This window comes from Pinus tabuliformis, chromosome 3_1 (assembly GCF_031772625.1).
Source record: "Pinus tabuliformis cultivar Carrire ecotype Pingquan chromosome 3_1, CPIR1, whole genome shotgun sequence".
Taxonomy (NCBI): domain Eukaryota; kingdom Viridiplantae; phylum Streptophyta; class Pinopsida; order Pinales; family Pinaceae; genus Pinus; species Pinus tabuliformis.
In genome coordinates, this window is record NC_142301.1 from 177,950,267 (window position 1) to 177,956,182 (window position 5,916).

Genomic DNA, 5,916 nt, shown 5'->3' on the forward strand with positions numbered 1-5,916 from the left:
TGCAAAATTTTTCCTTAGCTTCGTTTTGGAGCCTCCCTACCAACCATCCTTAGCAGCATGTATTGCACTGTCAAGTACTTAGGCTTTAGCTGAGTTTCAGTGGCCTGCCGGCCTATGCATGTCATCTTACTTGTCTGCCTCTCGCAGGTCGGCATTCCAGACTTAGATTATTTTCTCGTTGAGACACTCCCCCAGAATATTGCGAAATTCTGGAGGGGAACCAACCTTCCGTCTAGAAATTGCACAAATCAGCTGGGCAGCCTGTTGGGATCCATAATTGCACAGAATGGTTGGGCAATCCTCCTTCAGAAAAATACGTAATCTAACCTGACACTGGGCCTTAGCCCAGAAATTGTGCAATTCTAGGAGGTAGCGACCTACTCAGCCCAGAAATTGCACAATTCCTTACAGGAAACCAACTCTGCTCACCCCAGAAACTACGCAAATTTTCATCCCAGGCTCGTAGACCAATGCATGTGCCTTCAAGGTTGTCTGGTTCCCTCTAGAACCGAGAAAAATTGATTTGCATGCATGGGCTGCTTTTTCCCAAAATAGAAAAAGGCAGCATGAAAAAGGAATCCTTAGATTTAGGGACCTATTTTTAGCAGCTAAAGGTTACATGCAAAGATCATTTTAGAAACCTCTCACCAAGTGTCGTTTTTTTCCTAGTTTTGTGGCATGCGCATCATAACCTCAATCTTATACAAACTTATGAACCAGACATTTCAGTTCTCATTCCTCAAATCAACCTTACAGATTTGGCATCCCACATCGCATCCACGAGTCTTCAGCACTTTCATCTTAGTTGTTTTAGGGTAAGTCTGTTTTTCATGTCTTGTGTCACATTTCTGTCACTTTTTGTGTTTCACTTTGTGTGAGGGTTGTCTTCTTGATTTCAATGAGCGCTTGTTGTCCTTTTAATGTATTTTAGCTTGTAGAAGCACCATTTCAGTTTTTGTTTGCATCTCACTGTTGTCACATGCATGACATTGTTTTGCACCGACGATTGCGATTGCGGAAACCCGCTTCATACACGTGCATGTTTTCCCGTTTTCTGAATCTTGTACTATTTGTTTGCATGCATGATCATTCACTCTTGTTTACACTCAGTTTCACCATGCATTCAAACTTCTCATGTTTTCAGTCGCCCCTCGGCGAGTCTAGGCCGCCTTGGCCCAGACCTTGCCTTGCCCGACTAGCATTGCGCATTTATGGAAGTGAAGGCTATGCCTTCCCTCCAGAAATTGCACAATTCTGGCCCAACACTGACCTCCAGGATTGCATTGCGCAATTCACGGAGGAAGTGCCTTACTGGCCCCAGAAAATGTGCAACGCAGTTTCTAGTTCGCATGCCACCGCTGACTGAAATTGCGCATTAGGCAGTTTCAATCCTCAGCAGGCCAGGATGGATTGTGCATTGCATAGTTCCAGTAGTCAGTTAGCCTCTCGAAAGCCCGGACTGTGCCTTGGGCAGTTCTGGCAGTCAGTCTCCCATCCTCCCGGAAAAAACTGCGTAATCTTCACAGACAGTCACACATGTATGTTGCATGTCAGCCCTCCAGTTTGTTTTGGTTTTCAACTGATAAATTTCTTGTCATGAGTATTTATATGTCTCTAGTATCACAAGTGTTCATTTTCCTCTCAGCAGCATAGGTACAATGGCTTCTAGGAGAGCAGAGTCAAACACACCATTGAGAGCACAACTAGGGACGCATACGATCAAGTGTCTTTGAACTTGCCTATCTATAAAGACATCAAGTTGTTCATAGACAAGGATATCAAGATGAAATGGCAAAAAAATCATAGCGAGTAACACCATCAGCAGCAGTAGAAGGTAGCGCACCTGCGTGCGATAAAGGCAAGATAAATATTGTCGACAACGCAGAGGTAGAACAAAGCTGCAAGTTCAAATCAAATCCACTTGTGGAGAAATCAGCTTTGGAGATAGAGGCGAAGAGGCGACAACGCAACAAGAGGAACATGCAAAGGTAGAGAGATCAACAGAGGATGGAGGAAACAGTGAGGGAGTTGCAAGAGTTGAAGGAGAAAATCCGAAAAGAACAGGAGCTGCACAGACAGGAGAAGGAAGCACAACATGGACAGACACAACAGGAGGTGCAACATGCACAGATTAATGAAATTGCACCCATACAGGTGGTAGACTCATCCGAGCAGCAGTCACAAAGCAAATAGGGTGAGCAGTCATAGGATCAGGAATTCACTCAAGAGTTTGAATAGGTACTTGAGTAGATGGATACGAAGATGGAGCAGCCAAATTTAGAACAAGACATCGACCTCATGCCTTACACCCAAGAGGTCGACCCACCAGCTTCAATAGATCGGAAGTAGAGAAATTCTTGAGCGATCAAGGAGATATTGAGATCCTTGAAGACAATCCGGAAGCAGATATGCACAACATATCATTCGACTAGTTGCACCATAGAGTTGTGAAATCGCGCAGAGTGGCTACTCTAGATGTCCACACATATCATGTGTAGTTTGAAGAATGAGTGATCGTATCTGATGTGTGCAAGAATCCAGTAGCATTGGTCGATGCTACCAGATCATATGTCGAAGCCACCAGCTCGATTTTTTGCTTCTTGATAGCAGAGAACAAGCGAATGGCTAAGGAGTTACAGATGACTAAGCAAGGAGGAGAACATGTTACAACATCCGCCAGAGCAGAGTTGAAGAAGGCGATACTCGGTGAAGTATTGTCCCTTGAGAAAATCATGCAGATGTTGTATTCCAGATTTGATACCATGCATAAGGCAGTTGTCCATCTCAACAGTTGGCAGCAGCGCTGTGCTACGAGAGCACGTATCTTGTCAAATCTGCATACTGTTTTTGACCGCATGCAAACATGGACAATGAGATACAAGGGAGCCCTGTTACACTTGCCAAAGTCGATGAAGTCCAAACCGGTTGAGTTGAAGGCATGCATACGTAACTATGAGGAACTCCCACAACTCATCACTAGTTTGCAGGCTTCACATGCATGGGTGTTCAGAAGCATGGGTATTGTTGTGCGCACACATGAAATCCCATCTATTGGGACACTCTTCAAGGTAAGGACAAAGAATCAATTTCGACTGGAGCTGGACACGTACTTTAACAAGTTGATGCACATAGCCACCAACGCGAACTTGGCGATCAGTGCAGACACTATGCATTAGTATGTCGATGGTTGGGCAACACTCACGATGATGTACATGTTATCAGACAAGTTGGACAGAGGAGCCAAATCAATGTACCGGGATGCAACAGAGGCAAGGGTTCATTTCCAGAAAGATGTCACCACAGAGTACACGGACACCATCATGGACTACCAAGCTTGGCATTAGTTCACCGCCATCGACCATGATACGGATGTCGAAGAGTTGGTCTTCCCATAGTTGTTCGAGTCTTAGTGATGTCTTGCATGGATTTCTCAAGCCATTTTGTCTCACATGGGTACATGTGCAGATTGTATGTAACATCTTGTAAAGTGGAAGTCCAAGTGTTGATAGTGGAATGTAACAACCATTGAGTAGTTGAAGAATCATGAGGGTAGGTGAACAGTCAAAAAGGGGAATATCAAGGGTCACCCCACCCTTTGTTATTTATAGTACCTCATAACTCATTGCACGGGATTTTTGTTAGCCAAGATTATGATAGGAGCATCTTAGAGAAAGCTTGGAGAGTATTGTAACGAGCCTTGGCTTCTCCACAATGCAGAGCTAGTACATCTCTTTGGAGGAGCAGGCAAAAATGACTGTAACGTTCCATTATCGAGACTAGTGGTTGGTCATGGTTGTATTGTATGATTGGAATTTTCACTTCTTAATATAACAGAGCCAACACGTTTCATTCATATGTTTTTATTGTATTTCAGTTAACTTGTTTACTCTAATGATATATGTATATGTTTTCTTACGCATGTATGTATAGACTCTTTCTGTATATGTATGTATGAATCTTACTGAAATGTGTTATTGGTTTAACCATCACTTTGGATTGTTAGTTCACCTTCCCTCCAGTTTGTGATTCATCTTTGCTTGTGTGTTCCCTCCCAAGCTGCATGTTTACATAGGTTTCCAAGGGGCGCACTCATTCCACCTTCCATGTGTTAGAACCATTCATGTACCTTCCTTGTCTTGTTGCGCGTGTCAGACCCTTTCTACCAACAAGGACATCTTGCTTACCTCTGAGTGCAACTGCGGTCAAGGCGATACTATATGACCCACTGCTAGGACTCCTACACCAAACGGTCTAAGTTCTAGTTGGGACTTCTTACCTGGGACATCCCTTGACATGTTGGCGGGTCCAACACCATCAACACATGTCTATGCATGTTGTTCTAAATTGTGAATTTCATTCCGCATATCAATAAAGTATAATCATGTCTCTTGATTTTAGATTAAATTTCTTAAGCAGTTGCAATTCTACTAAATTTATACAATCTTGAGATATGATAAATATTATTGAAACACTAAACATAAAGTATTTCATATTATTACTACTTTGTATTTAAAAAATAAATCTCACATCATTTAAAATCATAATGCAGTCACCTTAAAGGACTTATATATATGCCTTTGTTGTCAAATGTGGTTGGAGGTTGATCTCATTAGTCAACTTATGAAAATCAGTGGTCACCCATAAGTACATTGCCCCAAGCTCATTGGAAGAATGGATACAAATGACTAATAAGACTAGAGAAAATATCTTTGTAATATGGAGGGTTGTGCTCAATTCTTTTGATACCATAAGTAATGGACTGGCATGGCAGGTTGGCATAAGAGACAAAGTGAAACTCGGTCTTGATCTATGGCCAAGTAGCAACCTGGATCACTTGTTTCTCCCTCCTCTAACTAAAATTCTAATAGACAGAGGTTACACAAATTTATGTCATATCTCCAACCCTGGAAATTCATCTATCTAGAGACAAGGTTCGCTACCAGTCGAAGAGTTGGGCCTAAAGGGGGCATTTTGTGACATATGGAAAGGCCTATTGCAAGCCCTATTTGATGGTGATATAATATTAATAGACAGAGATGACAAACTTATCTGAACCATCTTCCCCTTTGGAACCTGCACCCGAAATCTTGGCTACATTTCCCTACTGGCTGACAGAGTTGCAACAAACTAGAAATGGTGGTGGAAAGTGGTCTAGAAAGCTAAGTTTCCAACCAAAACAAAATTTCTTATGCGGTATCTAATGATGTGCAAGGTCCCCACCTAGGACATACCGTAAAAAATATTTATGATTGGGCCAAGTTGGTGCTCCCTACATAAAAATAATGATGAAAACACAACACACATGTTGATGTCTTGCCCTTTCCATCAACAAGTGTGGAACAAATGCAAGATCGCTTTGGGTCATGTGGGCTCTTGGGAAGGTGTGGATTTAGAGGATTCTTGGAATTCATGGCAATCAATCCCTATAATTGTGGAATCAATTCACTCCCCCTAATCATAAGCTAGGGGGTATGTTGACCAGACACGGAGCCATTTTTCAAGATAAGCCCATGATACCTGAGCATATTGTAGCTGAAGTTATTTCTATTTTAAGTCACTTTCCTCAGGGAAAATCTTTTTTCCCACCCAAAGTGATTAGGCTGGAACACATAGATCAAACCAGGTTGTGGGCCTATTTTGATGAAGCCTCAATCAATAGGGGACAATAGAGTGGAGGCAGATTTATCCTTTTCCTCTCTCAAGCTCATTGTTATTAGTTCAAAATGGGTTTGGGCCAAGGGACCAAAAATCAGGTGGAAATTCTGGTATTCCAACATTTTTTTTTTGTTTGCCTTAGAGAAGGGATGCACTCAGATATAAGTTTTTATGGACTCCATGCTAACTATCATTTGGTTAAAAAAAAAACCAAGCTTGTAGGAACATTATTCTCATGCCTATCCTGGAGGAAATCATGTG